Source organism: Euprymna scolopes, chromosome 3 (genome assembly GCF_053919585.1).
Source record: "Euprymna scolopes isolate OS-2025 chromosome 3, ASM5391958v1, whole genome shotgun sequence".
NCBI classification, from domain to species: Eukaryota; Metazoa; Mollusca; class Cephalopoda; order Sepiida; family Sepiolidae; genus Euprymna; species Euprymna scolopes.
In genome coordinates, this window is record NC_136484.1 from 144,059,783 (window position 1) to 144,087,588 (window position 27,806).

The following is a 27,806-nucleotide window of genomic DNA, read 5'->3' on the forward strand; positions in this document are numbered from 1 at the left end:
AAGGGGAAATGGGGACCAACTCCCCGGGGAGTAGGGGAGATGAATAGTGACAATTGGTATGAAGGGTTACCCCTACATTGACCAAGGTCTTATATGTGGGGTCGCCCCCACATATGGTCTTTGCTTGCAGTATCTGCCGGAACAGATGGTATTTATTTGCTCCACCACCGAGCAAATTAGGCACAAGGCCGATTTTTAAAGTGAGGAGTGAAGGGGAAATGGGGACCAACTCCCCGGGGAGTAGGGGAGCTGGATAGTGATAATTGGTATGAAGGGTTGCCCCTACCTTGACTAAGGACTTATTTGTGAGGTTTCCCCCACATATGGTCTTTGCTTGCAGTAGGTATTTATTTGCTCCCCCACCGAGCAAATTAGGCACAAGGCCGATTTTTAATGTGGGGAGTGAAGGGAGGGGGAAGGGAAAAAAGGGGACCAGCTCCCGAGAGGTGGGAAATGGGAGCTGGTTAAAGGTCAGGCATGTGGGGTTGCCCCCACATCTGGTCTTTGCTAGTTATAGCTAGTCATAGCCGGTCATCCCCACATATGGTCTTTGCTTGCAGTATCCGCCGGAACAGATGGTATTTATTTGCTCCACCACCGAGCAAATTAGGCACAAGGCCGATTTTTAATGTGAGGAGTGAAGGGGAAATGGGGACCAACTCCCCGGGGAGTAGGGGAGATGAATAGTGACAATTGGTATGAAGGGTTACCCCTACATTGACCAAGGTCTTATATGTGGGGTCGCCCCCACATATGGTCTTTGCTTGCAGTATCCGCCGGAACAGATGGTATTTATTTGCTCCACCACCGAGCAAATTAGGCACAAGGCCGATTTTTAATGTGAGGAGTGAAGGGGAAATGGGGACCAACTCCCCGGGGAGTAGGGGAGATGAATAGTGACAATTGGTATGAAGGGTTACCCCTACATTGACCAAGGTCTTATATGTGGGGTCGCCCCCACATATGGTCTTTGCTTGCAGTATCTGCCGGAACAGATGGTATTTATTTGCTCCACCACCGAGCAAATTAGGCACAAGGCCGATTTTTAATGTGAGGAGTGAAGGGGAAATGGGAACCAACTCCCCGGGGAGTAGGGGAGATGAATAGTGACAATTGGTATGAAGGGTTACCCCTACATTGACCAAGGTCTTATATGTGGGGTCGCCCCCACATATGGTCTTTGCTTGCAGTATCTGCCGGAACAGATGGTATTTATTTGCTCCCCCACCGAGCAAATTAGGCACAAGGCCGATTTTTAATGTGAGGAGTGAAGGGAGGGAGAAGGGAAAAAGGGGACCAGCTCCCGAGAGGGGGGAAATGGGAGCTGATTAGAGGTCAGGCATATGGGGTTGCCCCCACATCTGGTCTTTGCTAGTCATAGCTAGTCATAGCTTGCAGTATCTGCCGGAACAGATACTACACTTTGAGCTTGTTTATTTATTTGCTTCCCCACTGAGCAAATTAGGCACAAGGCCGTTTTTTAATGTGGAGATGGAGGGAGGGGGGAGGGAAAGGGGGATCCTGCTCCTGAGAGGTGGGAAATGGGAGCTGGATAGTAACTGTGGTCGTAGGGTGATCCCTACCTTGACCAAGTTAAGATATGTGGGGTTACCCCCACATATGGTCTTTGCTAGTCATAGCTGGTCTTTGCTAGTCTTAGCTTTGCAGCATCTGCCGGAACAGATGGTATTTATTTGCTCCCCCACCCAGCAAATTAGGCACAAGGCCGATTTTTAATGTGAGGAGTGAAGGGAGGGGGAAGGGAAAAAGGGGACCAGCTCCCGAGAGGTGGGAAATGGGAGCTGGTTAATGGTCAGGCATGTGGGGTTGCCCCCACATCTGGTCTTTGCTAGTCATAGCTTGCAGCATCTGCCGGAACAGATGGTATTTATTTGCTCCCCCACCAAGCAAATTAGGCACAAGGCCGATTTTTAATGTGAGGAGTGAAGGGGAAATGGGGACCAACTCCCCGGGGAGTAGGGGAGCTGGATAGTGACAATTGGTATGAAGGGTTGCCCCTACATTGACCAAAGTCTTATATGTGGGGTCGCCCCCACATATGGTCTTTGCTTGCAGCATTTGCCGGAACAGATGGTATTTATTTGCTCCCCCACCGAGCAAATTAGGCACAAGGCCGATTTTTAATGTGAGGAGTGAAGGGAGGGAGAAGGGAAAAAGGGAACCAGCTCCCGAGAGGTGGGAAATGGGAGCTGGTTAAAGGTCAGGCATGTGGGGTTGCCCCCACATCTGGTCTTTGCTAGTCATAACTAGTCCTAGCTAGTCATAGCTTGCAGTATCTGCCGGAACAGATGGTATTTATTTGCTCCCCCACCGAGCAAATTAGGCACAAGGCCGATTTTTAATGTGAGGAGTGAAGGGAGGGGGAAGGGGAAAAGGGGACCAGCTCCCGAGAGGTGGGAAATGGGAGCTGGTTAAAGGTCAGGCATGTGGGGTTGCCCCCACATCTGGTCTTTGCTAGTCATAGCTAGTCATAGCTTGCAGTATCTGCCGGAACAGATGGTATTTATTTGCTCCCCCACTGAGCAAATTAGGCACAATGCCGTTTTTAATGTGAGGTAAAAACCAGCTCCCCTAAAAGTAGGCAAAAAGGGGGCACTCTGGTTACCAAAAATAATAATTGTCCCAGTATAGAGGGTTTCCCCTCTATTGACTGGTACAAATTATCTTAAGTGCAGCATCTGCCGGAACAGATGGTATTTATTTGCTCCCCCACCGAGCAAATTAGGCACAAGGCCGATTTTTAATGTGAGGAGTGAAGGGAGGGGGAAAGGAAAAAGGGGACCAGCTCCCGAAGGTGGGAAATGGGAGCTGGTTAATGGTCAGGCATGTGGGGTTGCCCCCACATCTGGTCTTTGCTAGTTATAGCTAGTCATAGCTTGCAGCATCTGCCGGAACAGATATTACACTTTGATCTTGACCAAAAGGCCAAGTTTAGGTATAAGGTTTATTAATGTAGAAGCCTAGCTCTCCCAAAAAGGGCGCTCTTCATTGTGCCACACCCGAACTGCACAAGTTACAGGGGCCTCTGAATAATCTTTTACAAAAATACAAAATGGAACTTGTTAAGCACATGAAAAGAATCAATTGAGAAAATCGAAGCACTTCTTAGTTCTGATCTCTTACAGACACACTACTATCCATCATTAGACATTACTGTTGTCACAGATGCTTTAAACTATAGAGTCGAAGCAATAATATCACAATATTTTTCCTGATGGAAGCGAAAAGGCCATTGCACACGCATCAAAATTGGTGACACGTACTGAACGAAAGTATGACTATATTGAGAAAGAAGCTCTAGCAATTATCTTGGTAAAAAATTTCACAAAATGCTATAATTCCCGGAAATTAATTCCATTTTATACAGCAAACCGCTTACAAAGATGGGCAAACATGCTTTTGTATTACGACTTGTCGATAAAGCACTAATCATGCAGCAAAGTTGGCCAAGCAGATGCGTTATCCAGACTCATCTCTTCTATTCAAACTTTTGGGAAAACGCAGTATCGCTGCTATATCTGTGGAATTTGAAGCTATATCTGCATTGGTTTCTACAGTGTAATCGCTATATGTCACTTCAGAGGTGCTCCAGGAGACTACAGCCGCAGATCCATTGTTATAGAAATTACTTCACCTCACAAGCTGGCCAAAAACATGCAGTGACTAGCAAATTCAACCGTTTTTGTTTTTTGTTTTTTCAGAAAAGGTCTTCTTTATCCGAGATCAATTGAACATTTCTTTTAGGAAAAAGTGTTGTTATGCCATTCAAACTCACTAACAAAATTCTCAAGTAATTCCACTATGGACATCAGGGAATTAATCGGATGAAAGCGTTGCTATGTTTATTGACCAAACATGCACAGGCAGTTAGAGGAGTTTGTAAAAAGTTTTTCCAAATTTTAAATGGTTGTGAGGTCTCCTCGAAAAACAACATTGCATGCATTGCCTACCCCAGAAATGCCTTAGTCACAACTGCACATGGGCATGGATCAATAAATGGACAATATTACTTAATATTGGTTTATGCCTACAGTAAGTGGCCAGAAGTTTTCCAGGTGAACCATGCTACCTCTAATCAGACTATAAAGAAACTACAAGAAATTTTCAGTAGATTGGGCGTTCCTAAAATCTGAAGAAAGTAAATATAGATCTTTGAAAAAATAGCTAGACAGTTCTACAGGGGAACCGAGGACAATACGGCGGCCTCGCTGACGCATGAATATCGTTCTGTAAATAATTTAAGGTTTCTGACGTGAATAAATTGTATTAAATTATACTGAGCTGGTTTACTTATTATTAGAATATCCAATAATCCTGACATCCCATCCCGAACACAACACCTTGGAAGATGCTTTTCTGTATTATCTATCTCACACATGTATTCTAGCTGACAGCTTCATTCTCCATATTCCGTTGCTTTCTTAATAAGATTGATAATCTTTTCGGCTACTTTGTGCATCCTGAAGTACTACATTATCATTATCTATGGTCCTGTTGTATGCTTACTTGTTGTCGACCTGTGCCATGCATTTTTTTAATTCTGCATTTTACTTCCTTCGAATCTTTGATCAATGTGTAAGAGATCATACGTCTCTCTATTTCTATTCCGTGATCATTTCTCTTCCACAGTTATTTAGCGAGTGATATATCTGTTCCCTCGGTTATCCTTTTAGGATTCTCTTTATGGTTAGTAAACAGGTTATAGGTCAGTGCTTGCTTAGAATCGACTCTTATTTTGGTGGGGGTTTTTTTTTTGTATTAATGTATTTTAGTATGTGTGTTTTGTGTGTACATTTTCTCATGTTTTGCGTTAGTCTTTCATGTATATATGTGGAACTTTTAAACAAATATTCTATCGTGGCGATGTACTTTCCAGTTTGTCATTTTTCTTATTGTTGTTTGGAGCGATTTTTCAGGAATTTCGATGCTATTTCTTCAATCCTCTGATATTTTTTCATGTTACTTTTTGCCATTTGACGTTTATTTCCGATATCTTGCTCCAGAAGTGTGTTGTTTCTGTTATGTTTGGTTGCTCTCTTCTTGTTCATCGTTCGTCTGCGGCTTTTAATTTTATCTGGTTTCATTTCATGTTTTGATGTATGTGGCAATACCAGGTCCAGGCGTAATGTACGTATAGTTCTATCACAAATATAGTGTTTATGTCTCGAATTCATACGAAATAATTTGCGCTGTAACATGTACTGAGAGAAGATAACACTTAAAACAAAACGATATATAGCTACACAATGAGAGTGAATTATTTCTACTCTCCAAGTTCTCACAAAGGGCTTAATTAGATATTACTCGCTTACAACAAGTGGTGGTTCTTAGAGTCTGGATGCCTCCTCAGATTTCCAATAGTATCCAGCTTTTTTTGATAATCTTTTTAAATAACTTTGCGTTACTGCAACAACCGCTTGTAATTGACTTCTGCAACAACCACTGGTTTACATGAATTTGGATCGCAATAAGTCTCCCTAAGGTGCCAGTACAAATAGAATTTATTCAATGAACTTCTGGTCAGTGATCTTTTACTTCGATCTTTCTATTCTTCTTAACCATTCATGAGTATTTTGTGTGGTATCAGGTATTTTTTTTTTTTTTTTTTTTTTTTGGTGGTGTGACACAATTTATAATATTTCATGCCGTTTCGGTTTCTTTGAGTTCATATTGTTCTTTTCTCTACTTCATCTCTTTCTTCATCATCATCATCATCATCATCATCATCATCATCATCACCACCATTATTATAGTCGTCGTCTTCTTCTTCATCATCTTTAACTTATTACCATTCTTATTCATCTACTACTTCTCCTCCTATGCCTTTTTCCTTGTTCTTCCATTTTCCTCTCTTCTTTTTTATACTTCTTTTTCTTCCAAGTCTTATACATTTCCTTTTTCTTCTTCCTTTACTGTTTCTTCTTCTTCCTCTTCATCCCCCTTCTAATACTATCAATACTACTACCTTACTCTATTCCTCTCTTTATAATATTTTAATACACTCTTCTAAACTTATTATTTTTATTTATTGCTTCATTTCTTAAATTTGATCTATTTTCCTCATCTTTATTCATTTGTCTCATTTTTTCATCATCGATTTTTTTCTTCTCAGCTGTCCTTCCCACCACATATAACTCATGTTCCACGAAAGAAATTTCCCATCGTTTTCATGATGAATATTTTATAACTGCTTGACACATATCACCAGTGTAAATCACTGCAATCCTCGGAGCGACTCAGCAAATTGTTCCGAGCGCCAACTCTTATCCTTCAATTCCGGACGACGGAAGGAAAAGACACAAACCAACTTATACGTGCACTATTTACAACAACAACAAGCCACTATACATCTTTATTTGTTTAAATGATTTCCAACGAATTAAATTTTCATGAATCATTTATAGACGCGTCAAACCTTCAGCAAATGGTCGGTTTAAGCTTAGAAGTTTTCTGCAAGCAATTAGTATTTCATTTCTCCATAGGATTCGATGCATTATACCAGGATTCGCGTGTAGCGTTTGATTGCAGTCAGATATAAATAATACACATTCCGTTTTATACATATATATATATATACATACACACATACATATTCATAACTTTATATATATATATATATATTAGTAATTTATGAAAATATATTTATGGTAAGTAAACTACAATGATTAAGAGCCCTTTTGGAGGAGGTAGAATGCAGCATATTTGAAAGCTTCTACCGACATACCTTGTTTTGGAGAGACAAATGAAAGCGGTGTTATAATAAAAACATAACGAATGCAGCAACTCTTTGTTTGACTCAGATGACACACACACACACACACACATACACACACACACACATACACACACACATACACACACACACACACACACACACACATATATATATATGTATATATATATATATATATATATATATATATATATATATATAATGCTCCTTATCTTGAGTTGAGCATTTTGGGAAGTGATACACGATATACCATTGGCGTATTAAGCGATGCTCTTTGTGTAAACAAATCGAGCTTAGGTATTCGGACGATGTCAAAACATCGTTAATTCACTGCCCGCACAGCAGCTGCCGATTGGTGTAATTGTTCAAAGTTTTGACTGTCGTACGGGCGGTCGAACTTCGATCCTGGGTTGATGTAGTTGCCTGTTTAGCCGCACTGATGAGCTGTGATACAGTGAAACGGTACTATGTAGATCACTCTCTCTCTCTCTCTCTCTCTCTCTCTCTCTCTATATATATATATATATATATATATATATATATATATATATATATATACTAGCAAAAGCACCCGTCGTTGACTGGGTTCAAAAACAGCCTACAGAAAATGGACTCTGATTTATGAAAGTATGATAGGTTATAAAAAGGAAGGGTTGTAAGTTTGGGTTGAATTTGGGGGTATCAAAACCAAAGCAAAATATGATGAAAGTAAAAATAAAATAGATAAACCCCATAATTTATTATACCATACCTGTTCACACTGAAACACTTATCACAATATTCTGTGGATCTATATTTAAAAAAACTTGTTAAACTTTGTGACATATTTCGATTCTATGGAGGTAGTGGCGAACGAACATCTCATAATTTTATTGTACCATATTTCTTCAAACTGAAACATAATTATCAAAGTATACTTACGCAGATAGATATGAAAAATCTTTATTAAAGTGTGTGCCTATTTCCATTCTATGGAGACCAGGCGTGAAAGCAGACCCCACAATTTTAATAAACTACGGTTCTGCCAGATCAAACATACGTATTCCTGTGTCTCGATACATCTATCATTATATGTAATCCATTTTTTAAAGTAGTCAACCATATAGGAGCCTATTCGTGACCAGACACACACACACATTCAGTTTTATATATATATATATATATATATATATATATATATATATATATATATATATATATATATATATATATATATATATATTCTGGTCTATGTAATTACAGATTTACCTACGAAGGATCTAAACCCACAGGAAACCTATATTTTGAACAAATATTTTATTTCCTATTTCAAGTAACTTTCTTCAATAAGATGACTTATAAGTATTTGAAAATAGTTGTTTTACACCCGAAAGTTTTGGATATTGAAAATTCTACATATTTACTTTACCAAATGTACAGTATCATTTAATTCCTTAATAAGTTCTTTGCGTGGCATTTTTGTACATAAAGTACTAAAATCATACGTTGCTATAGATTTAGCTTTTTCTATTTTTTTTTTCGAGAATTTATGCTAAATAATTTTTCTATTACTGGATAGGCATTATTTACCACCCCCCAAAAAATTTATATTACTATAGAATGTACTTTTCAGGTGGAAATTATTTATTTGGTTAGTAATTAGTTTAAATACTTTAGATATAGCTTTACGTAATGGTTTCGTGATGCGCATCTTTGGAGCAACAATAAAACGGACACTAACTGTTTTTGTAATACGGCACAATCATGTTGACACACCGGTTCCTGCCAGATTACCGAAGTTAAGCAAAGTTGAGCCTGGCCAGTACCAGATGGGTGACTATTTTGGAAGGCTAGGCGCTGTATATACCTTCTGGGAAGGTTGGGCGTGGGGCCAGCATCCCCACGCCATAAAAAGAACTCAGTCGCTACAAAAGCATCTACAAAGTTGTAGATGGCCTATGCTTCTTAGGTGCTCCAGGCTATGGATGGAACTGTTTGTTTTTTTAATTTTAGGTAACCAATACATACATAGAAGTTCTTTTTTAATTTTAATTCTAACTTTTCACAAATAATGCTGTTATTTTGAACAATAATACTAGTTTTTTTTTACAAGGTGGTCACCACTTATCAAGGCCCGGAAGCCACTCAGGGATAAGGGTTATTGCATGTACAGTACGTTAGTGTGGGGATGTAATAAAAGTGTTTACTTAAGGGGACGGTTCATCAGGAACTTGTTTACGTTGTACTTGAAGACATCCAGATTGTAGTCAGGTGGGAAGCAGGCAGACGGAACAGAGTTTCACAGGCGTGCAGTTCTAAGAAAGAAGCTTTGTTCATGAAATATACGTTTTGATTTAGGCACAGATAAAGAGTGGGGGAAATTTTTTGAGAGTGGATTCAGCTAGACGGGTTTTTTTTCGTAAAAGATTCGCGAGGTGGGACTAGAGATTGGAGCTCAAATGAACATTTGCCATGGAAATAACGATAAAACAAAGACAGGCTCGCAGCGTCTCTTCTGTGGAGAGAGGTTGCAGGGAAGAGAAAAGGGCATCCCCCCACTAAGCCACGAAGTCTATTTTGTACTCTGTCAAGGCAGGATAGGCTATTTTTAGCAGCTCCTGCCCAGATATGGCAGCAGTATTCCATCCTTGGGCGTACTTGACTTTAATATAGATAGAGAATTACATCAGTAGTGAGATATCTTCTGGAGTGGTAGAAGGATCCCACCATCTTTCCAGCGACCTTGGCAACAGACTTGATGTACGTGTTCCATTTCAGATCAGTAGTAAATGTCAAGCACAGAAGCTTGTCAAAACATGGGGCTTCTCCTAGACAAGAGCCATCCATTTCAATTGATGCCAGATGGGGATCAGAGCGTTTATGATGTAAGGATAGGAGTTTAATTTTAGATGCATTAAAGGTAACCAGTCACATCTTCCCCCACTGAATCACGCGCTCAAGATCAGAGGAGAGAGAATCAGAGAGAACTTTGTCATTTACAGCCTTTGATGTGTTGCCGTAGATGGTCGTGTCATCAGCATAGAGGTCAACTAATGATTTAAGTATGTGTTTAGGAAGATCATTGATGTAGATCAGGAAGAGAGTTGAGCCCAGGATGGACCCCTGAGGAACTCCAGCATTAATACTGCAGGCCTCTGGTTTTTGTCCATCGACCACTACTCTTATGAGCCTATCAGAGAGACATGATTTAATGATAGAGAAAACATTTCCAGTTATACCGTAGCTGGAGATCTTGTGAAGTAGACCTTTATGCCAAACCTTGTCGGAGGCCTTAGATATGTCAAGAGCAATTGCCCTAGAAAGGAAGCCTTTGTCAAGAGATTCACTAATCCTATGAGATATTACCGTTAGCACATTTACGGTAGATCTTGCAGAATGGAAACCATATTGCATGTCACTAAGAAGGTTATCTGCTGAGGTGGTTGACTATTTCTCTATTTAATATGGATTCCAGCAACTTACTCATGACACACAGGAGACTTATTGGTCTGTACTGAGAGGGAGATGACTTATCACCTGAATTCTTAAATACAGGGCATACTGATGAGGTTTTCCAGGGTGTTGGAAAGCACTTCTCCTTAAGGCAACGCTTAAACAGTTTCGTAAGTATGGGAGCAAGTTCTGGTTCAAGCTTTTTTAACACTATAATTGGGATGCCGTCAGGGCCAGTTGCTTTACCGGAATCAAGGTTCTTGATTAGCTTGACGACCTGATGCACAGATATTTGTATGTTACCTAGCATGTTCTGTGTTATAGGAGGAAATATGGGGAGTTGATGGCCTTCGTCGCATAGGGTAGAATTAGCTGCAAAGTTCTTGGCAAATAGTTTGGCCTTGTCTGATGCTGACGAGATGACCTCAGGTCCATTGATAATGGTTGGGATAGAACGCACACTTCTGTTCAGGGTCCTATTTGTTATTTGCGAAAACTGGTGGGAACCAAACCGCTGATCAGCTACCTTGGATTTAACGGACTGAGCATATAGCTCTCTTGCATTTTTTATTACTCTTTTACAGTGGTTGCTGGCGTTCCTAAAAGCAGCTTTAGTCTCAGTGCTCCTATTACGTTGGTAGCTATGGAAAAAGTGATTTCTCTGCGCGATGGCAGCAGCACATTCTGGGAAGAACCATGGCTGGCTGCTAGGTTTTTGTTGGAATTTTTTAGATGGTATGAATCGGTTTATGCCTACAATTAACCATTCGGTCAGGTCTGATACTATAGAGGACACATCCTTTTTAAACATGGAATGCAGATGTAAATCAGATATGAATGTACGGAAGATATCCCAGTCAGCCATGGAGTATCGGTATACAGTACGGTGGAGTGGTACGTCTGGGGACATTAAATTTCATTTTTATCTTACCTGATACGACGGAGTGGTCGGAGGATCCTAGAGGAGAAAGAACGGAACATTAACATAGCTCAGGGGGAGTGGAGAGAAAAAGGTCTAGAAGGCTTGCATACTGACCTGTAGTATCGGGCACATGGGTGGGCTCACGAACAATCTGAGTGCGATTATAAACAATGGCAAAATCATGACAGAACCTCCCCTCGTTTGTCTTATTTGAGTGGGTCAGCTATTTCACGTTATGGACGTTGAAGTCACCACAGATGTGAATGTTAGCCAAGGGATGTGCAGACAGGATGTGGTCTATTTTATCAGATATACTCTTAATGATAGTAACTCGCTGTTATGGGGCCGATAGAGGGCAAATATAAATGCAGTGGCGTAAGCAAGTGCAACCCGGATCACATATAAGGTAAATTAGCATCTTCTCTAGAGGTATCCCTGCAACACGGGAAGACATCTTTAATGTAGGCACATATTCTATGCCCATGGCGGTCTTGGGAGGTCAGATTTAACTTAAAGGTATCTGAACCTTTACCAATCATTTCTACTTCTAGCAATAAGTATTGTATCTAATACCTTAGCTATATTATTTGCTGCTTTATCAATGGGAACTATTACAAATATATTTTGAAGTATTTGAAGTTCCATAAATATTAGCGAATTTCTAAGAAGAAGATTAGTTCTTAGGATGTTTAAATCTTTGTAAAGGTTCAACTTTTTTTATGTACGAAATTTTATATATCAAACGTAGACTGTAATAATTGATATTTAATTGCCATGGATATAATAAAACTATTTACTGCTTTATTTACTTCCTTCACACATTCGTTGTAATGTAAGTATTTTTGAATCTCTATAGTTTGGATCTTTACTCGAGAGTTTTCTTAATTTAGAAGTTTTTACTATACTTAGATTTCCTATAATTATATGTCCAATGTCATTATTACAGAAAGGAGATGTTTGGCATTCAGATTCTGGAATATTTATATTATTATTTATAGTTATATTCTTTACCATTTTTTTTTTTCATAATTAAAATCCTTATTTCGTATGGTTACCTTGCTTATTCGTAACTATTGGATGCTGTTTCTTTATTTGAAGTTCATTTAGTAATAACTGTATAACTATTGGATTATTAAATATTGTGGGTAATTTTATATCCTTGAATCCTTTATTTTCATACAAAACTACATAGACATTTCGAGGTTTATTTTTTATATTTTTCATACCCTCAACCGGTGACTTATATAATTTCATATCGATTATATCCATGATATACTCATATCATTGAGCGAATTCGTCTTTCCTATATATCACATCTGGTTGTAATAATATTTTAGATGCTGTTTTTGTTTTATTCAGATTATAATTATATCAATATAATTGAAAGACTCATAAATTTTAATAATTTTAATTTCTCTAGTGATTTTGTTTTTTATTTTTTGAAATTCCTCCCATGAAATGGCAGATTCTCTAGCATTTCTGTTTACACATGTCCTATTCCTAATACCATACCTAGGCAAAGTTGGATATAATGGTCCTACATTTTCAGAATCGAATTGTTTTTCTTTACTTTAATATTTAAGCCGCATGGATAGTATACTCGCATTTTTTATTATTATTTCATCCTCCTTATCCTGACACATTTTGGTATATAATTATCTACTTCACTAAACCTATCATACCCGCTATCTTTAAATTTTTTTAAAAATTTGTTTAGAAAAAGACGACCGGCTTCAGGTTTCTTTAAAATGTTTAATAACATGGATACAGCCTTTATTACTAGTTCTATATAGATTCATGCGTTTATTTAAAGGCAGTACTGTTTCTTCTACGTATTGTAAATTATACTTTTTAAAAGATAACGAGGAAATTAAATTTTGCGACGTACATGACAAATCTTCCTCTGAGTGATTTCGGATTGAGTGAATTTTATTTGTCACATTGGATTTTTATCCTTTGGATAGTACTAGAATATCACACGTTTTAAAATTATTCTCGGTCGAACAAAACCCATTTGCCATTTCGAAAGAAGGAGTTCTTACTTCTATGTTACTAATGACAACTAATGATATATATATATATATATATATATATATATATATATATATATAATTATTTTTTTTTAACTATAATAATTAAATACCTACAGACACTAGTGTTTCATCCTTTCGGGATTCTTGAGTGCAGGGTGTCACGATTACTACCAGTCGAACGATTCGAACCCCGCGACACGAGACATCTCTGGCTCGATTAGCGGAGGCCGTATCCATTCGGCTACTATTAACCGTGTGAAATAGCGTTGAATTTTTAAACATTTTAATTTAAATGTTCATTACGTCAGACAGACAGTGATCAAATCGTTATACGATGATCTACGCATAAGAGTTAAATTGACCGACTTTTAATTCAACGGAAAGTGCTCAACGATAAGAAACGAATTTCTTAAAGGGGCTGTCATAATTATTTTTTTAACGAAAAACTAACTTTTACAAGTTAGGGTTAGTTGGAAGTTACAATAGAGCTGGTTTCGGATGAGGTTGTTGTTAAGGGAGAAAGGGGAAGGAATGTGCAAAAACAAAACTCGAATCCTCTAGACACATTGCAATAAAAAAAAGATGTGATATTGCATTGGAAAAAATCAAAGCAATGCATAATTTGATAACTCTCGATGTCATGGTAGAAATCCGTTACATTTGCAAATGATAGAAAAAGGACTAAATACCAGCACCTGGTCGGACAATGTCTAGAAGATCGTTTGAGTGATTACTACTACTTCATGATGGCAGAGGTTTTGCAGATAATTCTCTGCGCATAGCACTGCCAAAAATAGTTGCAATGCGTGCAGCGTTAAAGAGAATAATGAATTAACTGGAAATGGATTAAAATGTGTAAAATCATATACTCCTGTTTTGAAATAGTACCCAGGAGTTATCTGTCCCTGATACTGTAAGTACCCGGGAGTTATCTCCTCCTGATATTGGAATTACTGCAGAGTTATCTGTTCTTAAGAATTATTGGAACAGAGTTATCTGTTCTTAAGGACTATGTAGGGACAGATGGAAACATTTTCCATATTTTACAAAACTGACATGCCGATTTGTATTTATATTTGCTTGTTTGTTTGTCAATCGGGACGTTGAGTCTTTTTATTGTGTAATTATTTTTAATTGGGGCTTTAAGATTTCCTGTGTGTAAAATCCTTAGCGTGTGTTTAGTCGGTACTTCTATGAGATTGGAAAGCATAATATTCTGCAACTATACAAATCGACTTTTGCAGAATTAAACCTAAAATTTTGATTAGGAGGTGGCCAAAACTCCCTAAATATAGATTCAGGTCCTTGCACTGAAAAGTAATGCCATGCTCTGAAGTTCTAGCAAGCGAGATGTATCGAACAGTCAGACTATTGATAATAAAAGGTTTTTAATTTTTTTACAAATATTTAGCTACTACTAACATTTATAGCAGTTTTTCTATTTTTTTCTTTTATAAAAATCGATCTTTCCTCAAATTTTGAATTATTTTTATAATTAAAATAAAAATATATTTTATTTTCTATTTTCCACAACTTTTGTGTTAAAATAAACTATTAAAGTATTGTAAGCTTTTTACTATATTAGTAAAAAGCGTAAGCATGCTTCATTAGTTAATAGGTCTTAACGTTTTCTCGTAAAAATATAGTTTTCATTTTAAGAACAAATCATAATATTTTGCAACTATATAAGTATACGCAACAGTGTCAAAATACATATAGCTATTGAGCTGCACAGACGTTTGTTTTTCTCTATTTAAAGAATTTGCCAGGATGATTGTTATTCTGACAGATTCTTTCGATGGAATGAAACATTTGCGATGAATATATCTTTTATATTACAGCAAAGCTTTATATATATATATATATATATATATATATATATATATATATATATATATATATATACACACGCACATGCACACACATACATACACACATATGTTTATATATATATATATATATATATATATATATATATATATATATATATATGAGTAGGTTTCAAACATGGAATAAGATCTCAATCAAAATGGTAATAAAACGATATTTAAGCTTCGTTTAATTTTCAATAAAGCTGATTTACACCAAATAAATAAATGAAACTTTTATTTAAGTTATGTAAATTGTTTAGTGAAATGAGTCTCGACATTTCTTCTAAACTTGTGATTTACTTAACGTTATTTTTTAAGAAATAATAGTGTTTTAATAGAGATGGTACCGTGCTATTTTTCTAGTAGTTTTAAGTTACATTCAAATTTTACGGTATCTTCTGTTTATTACATTATTACATGAAAGTACAGAATATTTACTAAACATCTCTTCCCTATGTTAAGAATAGATTTCTTAATGACAACTTTATTATTTCTGTATGAGAACCAAATAATAAAAACAAGTCATAACAAGTTATATCGTACGCATGAAACAACGAAATGAAAACTGCTAAAAAACATCGTCATCATCTTTATAAAATTAAGCTAAGGTTTTTTTTTATAAGTTAGAACCTACTTATTTATAAAGACGCATATTTAATTTTTCCGGCTTACGTTTACCGTATTTCACCGGCAATAAATTCTCTCTTTTAATTGCATATGTTCAAATAGCATATACTTTCTTGTGTTTAGGAAAAATAATACAGCCACTTTTGGACAATGTTCGTAATTGTTCGCTGCAATTAAACACAACGGAAGGACTCCCGGTTATATCTTCAAACATTATTCTGTGAGATCAGCAGGTTACGTGAATTTAATGCAATGGCAACAGTTTGGAATTGGTTATGTTATGCTTAGGTTAGAATAGTTTTGAAGTTGAGTTATATTAGGGTTGAGGAAGGAAAATTTGGAAAATATATTCTATTTACAAATCTTTTTATAACTTTTATTTTTTATTTTTAAAAATTGATATATACATTCCTCCGTATGAGACAAGCTTTACTATGTGAAAGGAAACGCTTCTATACAATTTTATTTGCAAACAGTTTCTTTTTATTAAAATGTAAGTATAACTATTATATATACATTTTGTTATAATATAACAAAACGTGCCTGTAAATTTAAACTGTTTTTTAATTACACATAGTTTAAAGTTTGCACCGAACCTTTTAGCAGACGGAGACAAATAATAAACAAAACTTATTTTAAAATTAAAAATAAAAATAAATCCTTCTAGACTGAGGCAATTTTTTGACCCAATTTATACTACACCCTTTTGGGGAAGCTACATTAAAATTTGATTTTATTATGCCTTTAAATAAATATCTAATATATGCCGCGCACTTTCTTAAAATAGTTTTCTCTACATTTAAAATCGACCTTGTGTTTTACTTGACTCCTGTGGAGAGGCAAATAAATAGTAAACGCTTTTTTATAAAATAATTTCTATAAAAAAAGATTTGTAAATTATGTAGTTTTACATGTTTTTATTTTCGTTTGTTTGCTTACAGAAAATAAAAATGTAAATTTTTTTTATTATTCTGTAAAGTTTGGTTACTTGGTTGTTTTGTTTTACGGCATATCAACCCTTTCCAGGTTATTTAATGCCGAATCTGGTGATTTTGAAGAACGATTTTTTAATATAGTATATTTGTTTTTTTAAGTCGTATTCTATTTAACCCATAGTTGGGACCCTAACAGGTACTACCACTCCGGGTCAGAGTGGACTTGGGCGCAATGGCAATTAAATGGTGGCTCTACACTCCCTAAGGCCTGCAAGCTGGGGCTTCACCATCGGATATAGTTCAAGGTCATATCCAGGACCCTGTAAAGTTTACAAAATTTTAAAGAATACTTTTAATAAAAAATAAGTTTGGAATATTATCTGTTTCCGCTTGCTAAAATGTTTAATGGTGAAGTTAAAAATGTGCATATTCAAAAACAAGACAAAACATAGTTTTATGAAGTGGTATCTCCACTAATCTTAGTCACAGGCCGCCATTGTTTATACTAGAATCGGGCATGCAATGCTCAAATAATAAATAATTTATTTGTTTATAAGTTTTTCTATACTAGTATTGATGTGAACAGGATTTATTCTTTTAAAATGTAACTTTTTTCTTAAATAAATATCTTGACTTTTTCTTATTAATGACGGATAATTAAATATAAATCCTATAACGGTATTTCGGAATACGAGATGTTTTTACCTTTATTATTTTGGTAATACTAATTTCGAATTCATGAGTGTTCTTCCCACAATGTGCCGGTTGATTTATCATCCAACCTTCTTCAGATGTATCTTATCAAACTCTGGAATCTTTCTGTCTAACTCAGAAATTTATTTAATCCACGGAGGTAGCATGTTGCCAAGTATCCGTGGCCTATTTGATAAAGTACTTGGTAAAATTCGGTTGTAAGTTACACTCTTATGAATGGCGAAGGTTCAAATAATTCATATACTTAGGACTTTTATATCGTTATGGCGGACAGAACGAGAGCACGCTTCCCCAGTGGATTAAATAAAGGCTACCGTTTAAAATTCTGGGCACATTCTCGAGTTCAACAGAAAGATTCCTGACTTCTAAAAGATACACCTGAAGATCAGCGTTTAAATCAGTCGGAACGTTGTGAAAGTAACACTCAAGGAGAGAACAGAATGATCCAAATAATACGAATAATAAATCTTTATTTTTGAAACATAAAAATGTCAGATGAAAGTAAATCAAATAATGTCAAAAGTTAGGAAGAAATTGTGCATATATGCCCTCCTTACTAACAAAATGGAATAATCTGAAAATAAATAAGAATAATGTGTATTTGTTACGTATAAAAATATGTACGGTAACCTGGAATAATTCTATCCCCTTTCAGTTGAAAAGCTATTTAGTTAAAGGAAAGCAATTCAGTACTTTAGATGACTCTTCTAAAAAAAAAAAGAGAGATGGGTTTGTGGTTGACTTTCACTCAAAGCACTGGAGCTGCTTCTTCTGTCTACAGTGAACATTAATTGATCCATCGACACATTCCAGAGTCATCCTAAGGTAAACACAACAATTGCGCTTTTCAGTCATTCTTATACTTGTATTCATGTCCTATCTACTCTTTTAAGTTGGTTATTTACTGTGAGCTATCTCCAAAAGCCATAAAAGAAAGCTAAAAAAATGTCTAGACGTGTCTTAATGTTGAATTTATGCTTTCTCATATAAACATGTGTTTGAGGAAATTCCATACCTCTGGTGTATCGCATTTCTCAAAGAATTACAACACACAAACCAATAGATGTTTAACGTGTAAAAGGCTTCTTTTTTTCTCATATTTTAGCCTTTCCTACCGTTTCCTACCCGTGAATTTTTTATTATTCTATATTTTGAAATTGTTCGGTTTACCCGGCAGAATCTGACCATGCCTCTTAATAAATAACTTTTTCTGAATGTCCTCAAGTCCTTATGGCAGTCTAACTGCTTCTAAGCCGAAGACATCAAGGCAGGTTTCAAAAAGTATGGAGTAATGCTATGGGATCCACTGTGGATGACTCTGCAGAATTGTTTGAACGAACAGTATTCCCTCTAGCATCAGGCCAGATTCAGACACCTCAGAGCCAGATATTGACATCAACGAGCTACAAAGAAACAGCAATTACTCAGACCGTGATGGCGACCCTGAATACGTTCCTTTCAAAGCCAGAAGAAACATTTCCGAAAGTTTCCTTTCTGCTATGAAGTAAGGCTTGTGTAGTTTGTATTTTGTCAGAGACAAATGACAGTTGAACAGTCTTTCTGCGCTTTTCTTTTGTACAGTAATGCCTATGCCTATTCTTTTCTAGCAAATAAATGTTCAGTTTATTGGTTGGCTTTATTTCTACCTTAACATATTAATGTTTCCCAAATTATGTAATTATCAAGTGGAAGGTATAGAATCACCCCATTTTCATGTGTACTCAATGACTTTTTTAAGTCAACTTTTCTGTTTGATTCTATTTCTTCTTAGTCTGTTGTATGATAACTGAACTGGCCATAATCTTTTTTTAATCCATATCAAGTTTTAATATGCCTTACCAGACAAGAATCAGAATCCAACAAAGCAAAACGTATAATATGGAATTGACCCAGGTTACCCTATTGTTTATTTTAAACCAATGTATTTGTATTAACGATACAACATATGTGCATTTTATATTTGAGTTATTTTTTTGACTAGGGAATTATCGCTTATCAAGGCCCAAGGGCCACTCAAGGATAATGGTTATTGAGTGTCCGGTGAATGTGAGATAATGCCGTAATAATCGGTAATTGTAGAATTTGGGTAGGGATTGATTATTTAAGAGAACAGTTCAATAAGAACTTATTTAGATTATATTTTTAAACGACTATTTTACCATGCTACAGCAAGCTGAGAAATAGCGTTGCGATATTGTGTTCCACAGTCGAATATTTCTAAGATAAAACTTTTTCTTATGGAATTTTCGTTTAGATTTAGGCACTGGTAGAGAGTAAAGAAATTATTGACAGCTGTTGTAGATAGACGAGTATTTGTTGCGAATATTTAGCAATAGAGGGGAGCTATAGATTGAAGCTCAATCGAGTATCTGCCATGAAAATAAAGATAGAACAGAGGTAGACTCGCAACGTCTCTTCTATGAGAACTCTGACGTTCGCTACGAAAACGGCCTCGGCCACTAGATTTCGAAAAGTTTTGTACCTTGTCAAGGCAAGAAAGGGTGCTCTGAACAGCTTCATCCCAGATGTGGCTACAGTACTTAATCTTAGGGCGTATTTGACTCTTGTAGAGGTATAGAATTGCATGGAGATTATCAGAAAAAATATCTATAAACCTATAGTATCTTTTGCGTGAGAAGTCAAACAAATATGGCTGAAATGTTGCAAATAAATTGTTATCCTATTTTGCTAATCTCATTTTGTAAAAATGTTATTTACGTTGAGTGTAAATAGCTGTGCATATTTTCGCACTGCTGCTCTATACATAAGTCATAACTCATTTGCTGAAAGAGTAAATACATAGGTTTATGGATAGATCTATAAATATAAAACTCCATGGACCTTCCGACCGCCCCTGCCGGTATCTTGTCTATCAAAAACATTGTTGTAATGGAAACCAACTTGTATTTAATAAAATTCATACTCTTTTCAACAGTTCAACTATATTGAGTATAAATAAACTTCAGTCTTTGCTGAACATGTAGACACAGTTTAAATCAGGAAACTATGTTTTGTAATGTTTTGGTTTCGGTTTCGATTCTAGCTAATGACACTCAAATCATGTTTTTTTTTTAACTTTTGAAATCATGACTACATATTAGGTACAATATAATATGAAATAATTGACTCTATATGAAATACGTAATCTGCGTAAATTAAAATGTCATTTAAGTGTATTTTCTGATAGGGTAACGCCAGATGCTAATATATTAGAAAAATAAATGGAGCTAAAGATATTTCTGTCAGGTTCATGGTTTGATGAAACCTATGACCGAAATATGAATGCTTTTGTACAGTCATTTATATATTCCAGAATAGTTTTATACCATTTTCATGTTTCCTTACGATGGTTAAAATAAGATATAATAATGCTAAACCTTATGGCTAGAATCTTTATTTCTGATCAAAATCTATTACATGATTTTAATTAAAAAAAACTGCCTCAAATGTAAGGCTTACACTTTGGGGTTCTGAAAGAAACTGAAATGCAAGAAATCTTGCCTAATTGGTCTCTAATGGCTATGGATTAAATTCAATGCAAATCTTAAATATTTACTATTTTCAGATGAGATATTGTATCCATATTATGCCCTTCAGGAAACTTTAATATATAATATATAAATTTGAGGAATATTTATTGATATCTAATAGCAATTGTAAAAATTTAACAAAATTCGGAAATCTGAATATTTACCAAATGTTTACATATCTTTTTATTCCCTTTGCCTAAAATAAATTAAACAAAATATATGCCGTATTTGGACTTGTTTACGCCTAGCAACTGTATTACAAAATTCATATTCGAATTATTAGTTTAGGAGTGAATTCTGTACGCATAAATATATAAAACGTATACACATACCTAACTTTGTAAAGATACCAACTAGGACACTAAATTGTGAATATACTAACTAGCACGGCTATTAAGTATGGTAACCGTGCTAGTTAGTATTATTACACAAGAGGTATGCATTACAAAATAGAACATTTAACAAAAGTAGGCATGTAACATTATTTTTTAAACCTCACCCCCCCCCCTCTCTCTCTCTCTCTCTCTCTCTCTCTCTCTCTCTCTCTCTCTCTCTGTATTCCTCTTTATCGTGTCTTTTCTATTTCTCTTCCCTTAACATATCTTACCTAATGCGCTTTTTCCTATATTCTCTTCAGAATCCAATCTCTCTATATATAAATAGCCCTAATGCTCACCTCTCTATCTGTCCTCCCTCTCGCCTATCTAGCCTTCTCTTCTTCTGATTGTTCTCTCCTATATCAGCCTCTCTCACCCTATCTGCATCTTTCTACCATCTCCTTTCGTTTTCTCTGTCAACTGGAATCAATTGTTGATGAATTATTACACATAATTGGATGCTATTTTACGGGTTCTGTAAATATGAGGTCCGTATGCTATTTTTATGGAAAACTTTTAAGAACTAATATCGGCCATAATAATCTTCCGCGTGTGTATATGCGCTTAATGCCAAATTTCATTGCAATCGGTTTATTATTATTGTATGCTGGTTTAGGAGCAATCTAATCTGTCAATATAGGGTCCGTTAATCCCCCAAAGTAATTTTAATAAAACTTAAAATATGATCTTTAAATTTCTCGAACAATTCAGTCATAAATTATTTTGTAAGTTCTACGTATGATTTTTTTTCTATTGGGAAAACACTTACATTAGACACATACAGATATTGAATTTGATATATACATATACTAGCAGGGAGACCGACATTGCCAGAGATTTAATGAGGATCAACAAGTGTTACACCCATCCAATAGTTTATTATCATCTAAATCGATGAAAACACTAATTTTTCAATCAAATCGAGAGAAAGCTTCACATGCCTCCACGCAGTGACTAATCTAAATGCATTGTAGTCTACATTGCACTGTAAAGAACCAACGGTTAATTTTATAAAATTATTCTTATAAAGTTTAAATTCAAGTTTAAAATACAAAAGTCAAGTATCATGGTTCAATAGTGTTCTAAACAGAAACGTTCATTTTGCAGTGATAAAAGCATTCTTAAGTGCACTTGATATGTTGTATTTGGTAAAAATCGGATGTACCTTTTTTAATCGGATTTTTTTCGATTATCGATACTTATCAAAGGCATTTTGATACAAAACTTATTTAAGAATACTCCCAGACGCATAAAGTACATTTTTGTGATATTTTTTTTAAATTGGTCTCACCGTTTCGAAGTCCATAGGGAACGTACTAACACATATACATACACACATACATGCAAACAAACACACACTATATATATATATATATATATATATATATATATATATATATGAACAAATGATTAATAAAACATGTTAAAAGACATCTTGAAAAAGAGTTAAAAACATATTTAATTTTAAAAAAGGAAGCACAAGATAAGTGGATAGTCCTTAATCCGCGGAGTTTCGAAGAAATACTCTCCTTCTCATCAGAGGGCAGGAATTAGCAAAATGCAGGATCGGATTTTGCATATAAAAGTATTTAATGAAACTACAGGTAAGTCACAGATCTTACTTGGTTAAAAAAAGGGTGAAGTAAGGGGAATAGGAGGTAAAAGAAAAATGATAAAAAGAATTCAGATGAATGGATAGTCCAGTGAAGGGTAAAAACTCCAAGAATGGTAAAATCCAAAACGGTCGAATTTAAAATTTCCAATCCAATGGATAAATTCCAAATGGTCCAAAATGATACAAAAGACAGAGTTCCTTGGAAAAAATCGCAAATGGAATAAATTCCAAATCATCAAAAGAAAAAGCACTGGAGAGAATATTTAAAACACGTCTGTCAAGGCTGGAGGAATCAAGTAAATTCAAGTATATATATATATATATATATATATATATATATATATATATATATATATATATATATAATGGTGGATGTATCCTCGGTTCAGATTATGAGAACCCTTCAGTGATTGAAACTACACTCAGTCTTGATTGACTATGGCTGCTCACTGTACCTGTGCTAGTAATTGTATGACAAGGGTTACACAATCACACCTATCTTTAGTAAGCACTACTTGATTCCGGTAGCAAAGAGAAATCGAGGACGTCTGGAAACAACGCTGAGATAAATGGAGAACACATACTGCATCTGTTATTCCTGATTCGTCACTCATTTTAGTACGTGCTTAACCAATGATCTAATAGAAATCGGTATGTCAACGTGATTATACACACACACACACACACATATATATGCATGGGAAGAGAGATAAATATATATAACAGAAATATATAAAGATACATTATTAAAGAGAACAGAAAGTTTGTTTGATTATACCTGTTTTATTTTTTTTATTTTCTTATTGTCTTTTTCCGTGTTTGGGCCGAAATGGTTGATATAGGTTTTATATACTCGTAACGTTTTCGCCGATTCGGACCAGCATCCTCAGCGAGGGAAAGTGGAACACTAACTAGAGAGACGGACAGTGGAAAGCTTTTATAGTAGGAAATAGGTGTCACTGGTTACCATATCCGGTATGAGACATGGGCGAGCCAGTTGCTGGGATAAGTAACTGTGGGGGTGGGGGTTTACGATAGGCATTTTAAGATTTTTTGCTTGTATTAAAGTTAATTGCGTTCAGTGTAGTTTAAGCATTTTTATGCACATGGCTTCTAGTGTTTTCATTTGTTTTTGTTTTTTTTTGTACGTGTGTTTCATGGTGAATTATTTGTGTTTTGGACTAAGATTTGTCTGACTTCGGAAAGAGGGCAGTTGTGTTATTTTTCGAGATGTTGGAAGATTGAGCTAGATTCAACTCGACGTTTGGATTATAGTTAATCAGTGGGATAACGTCGTAGTTGTATGGCCAACGTAACTCTTGGTTTTTGGATTATTGTAAGAGTTACACTATCTCATGGGTCATTTAAACCTATACATGACATTGTTTCAGGGTTGGCAAAGTATTGTTTATTACTACTAGATTTGAGGTTATGATTTTTTTTATAGTAGATGATAAGTCTAATTTTATTATTGTTGTCAGTCGTGGGTACATATCTATATACGATATTTCTTATAGTCTTTTCTTCTAATTTAAAGTTGGATGCCATTTGATTGCAGTACATGTTAATGTAGTTAGTTGTAGTCCCGTGTTCTACTATGATTGACTGTATTTTTTAAGTCCTGCAGCATTGATTTAATTTGTTGGTTTACGAGATATATATATATATATATATATATATATATATATATATATATATATATATATATATATATATATATACTAGCAGTTCAGCCTGGTTTTCCTCGGGTGTTCATAACTTTATGTGCATATATATATATATATATATATATATATATATATTAAAGTTTGATTCGTGTCCAGGTAACCTACATATAAAATTTTAAAATTTCAAGTGTTAGGACCCAAAATTAACGGAGGAGTGTGGTAGAGTCTGCAAAGGTCAACTCTTTCAACTTTGACCTCTTGGCAGCCAAACTTTCGCCCAAAAACTGATTAAAAAGCTTGCTGCGTGTATGAATACTCTTTTTATAAAATTTCAAATATTTAGATCTAAAACTGCCTGAATAGTTTGCTAGAGACCGCAAAGGTCAAAGTTGTTGAACTTTAATTTAATTTGGCAGCCAAATTTTGGGTCAAAAACCGATTAAAAAGTTTGAAATGTTTAGACCAAAAATTGGCTGAGTAATTTGGTAGAGACCGCAGAGGTAAAAAATTTTTAAACTTTGATCCCAATTTTGATCCCTTAACATTTTATTCAAATGTTATATATATATATATATATATATATATATATATATATATATATATATATATATATATATAAGTTGTATCCCTATTTTGTAACATATATTTTTATAATCGACCCACGCAGAAAAACGGAGCTTATCTATCTTTTGAAATAATGATCTCAGTTTTCAGACATGTTCCTATTCATTTATGAACGGATAAATTTTTCTCTGGCTGCACAACTTATTTTGATCGACAAAGAAGCTTTGCAAACTGTCGTTGATAGAAATCTGAGATTAAAGGCGCAAGAGAATTGACACACAAGCTTAATATAACTCATACAATGTTTGGGAATTTTTTTTATGAGAATTGACAATGTGTCTTATTTGGTTATTTGGATGCTATTACCACATCGTTCGGTCGATCTGATTGTGTTAAGTAATAATCAATTCCACCTTCCAGTCTTCCGGAAGATGAATGTTCAATTTCCATGAGGTACGATACTAACAATACAATTCCAAATTAAGACTTCTACTTGGTCATGACTAGGGCTATGAGAAGAGAATATTCTTTTCATTATTTTGACTCTCGAGTATATATCTGACACAGGTAATCAATTTAGAACCACATCACTCTATCTAAAAACATATAAGATATTAACTCATATACATTCGAAAGTCAAAATAATGAAAAGAATATTCTTTTGTCATAGCCCAAGTAATGACTGATGCGATGAGAGCTTGTTAAAAGATTTTGTTCAAAATTCTTTACAGATTCCTCGGTTTTAACATAAAAATTCCCAAGTTCGACTGAAGAAGGTAAGAGGTTCGGTTGGTTGTTTTTGTTTTACGGCATATCAACCGTTTTCAGGTTATTTAATGCCGAATCCAGTGATTCTGAAGAAATTTTTTTTTAATAGAGTATCTCTGTTTTGTTTTTGTTTTTTTTAAAGTCGGTTTCTATTTAACCCATAGTTGGGACCCTAACAGGTACTACCGGTCCGGGTCAGTAGACCTGGGAGCAATGGTAATTAAAGGGTGGCTCCACACTCCCCAAAGCCCGCAAGCTGGGGCTTCACCATCGGATATAGTTTAAGGTCATATCCAGGACCGGTCAGAGGTTCGATCGATCGAAACATTATAGGAATAACGTTCAAAATGAGAACAATAGTCCGAATAATCTTAATAATACAAAGTTATATAATGATCATTGACTTTTCAGTCAGAATATCAAAACCTAATTTAATGACATCACATCAATTTAACAATTATGTTACATGTCGCATTGTTATAAGTTTATACGCATACAACTTCGAATAATCATTATTAAATTACTAATGTTCATATTTTGAAATGATTGCACACTGTTTTATATTTTCAAATTTTAAGTATTGGAAGTTTAAATTATACGTTACTGACTGAATAGAACTCTTTATTTCATACGTGCCTTCTTCTTTGGTAAATGATTTCGCCTTATTTAGAATATTGTAAAGCTATAAAAATACCATTAAAAAGCATCGATGAAACAGTTCAGGTAGTGGAATTGTCGACTATCAAGTAGGTGGTTGTAGTTTCGATTTCTGCTCTGTTCTGCTGCTGGCTCGAGATGGGTGCTAATGTACCCACAGCGAGAAGCTGTGATTTAGCGAAACAGTCTGTGAATGTTTATATATATGTGTGTGTGTCTGTGTACGTGTGTACTTATGATGTATATATTAAATATAGTAATTCAAAATTGCCACTATTAAATAAGCTCAAGAAAAATGGATTTACAATTTCAGAGCATATATAACTTCATTAAACATATATTTTCCGTGAGGAACTCTCTCTCTCTCTCTCTCTCTCTCTCTCTCTCTCTCTCTCTCTCTCTCTCTCTCTCTCTCTCATGCAGCCGTCGATTTCGACGATGACGCGGAGGTCGGTTAGTATCAGTGTCGAAGGTGCGATGTGAATCCGATCGGAGCTCTGACGCCCCGGCTGCAGATGTGACGCCCGATGGCAGGAAATCCGGGTAGTGGCGCCCGTAGTCGCGCTATCCTTGCTTCCCAAGCAACACCACACTTCTCCAAACCATCCGATCTTCAGCTTTTCTTCTCTAGCCGTTGCGTTGGTTTGTGTTTTTCAAATGTCTCTTGAGCACGTCTTTATAGCGCAGTTTCGATGCGCCTAGGGGTCGTTTACCTTCTTTGAGCTCACCAAAGAAAACTGCTTTTGGTAGTCTGTTGTCTGATATGCGCGTAACATTTCCTGTGCATCTCAGTTGGTTTATTGCGATTATTTCTTCAGCACTGGGCATTTTAGTCTTTTCTAGTACTTCGAAATTCGATACATGGTCTTTCCAAGAGAATTAGATGACGGAGGTGCGTTTGTTGTATCAGGTTTAATCTCTTGAAGTGGCATCTGTAGAGAGTTCAAGTTTCTGAGCTGTACAGGAGTGATGTAGCTCTGTACACTTTCATCTTGTTCTTCAATCTGATTCCTCCCTGATTCCACAGACGGTCTCTCAATTTTCCGAAGGCTGATGCAGGATCCGTTTTGACAGTTCTACATCGATTTTTTTCAGTGTTCGTAATTGTACTGCCCAGGTCGGTGAACTGTTCAACTTCCGCCAATGGGGTACCATTCAAGAGTACTTCTCTGTGGTTAATCTTTGTGTCACGGATGTCTTGAATCAAAACTTCAGTCTTCTTGATGTTGATTGTTAGTCTTAATTTCTTGGATGCCTCGGCAAATGCTATCACTAAATCCTGCATTGCTTGGAGGCTGTGGGTCACGTGCTGAATCATCAGCAAGGAGTAGTTCCTTGAT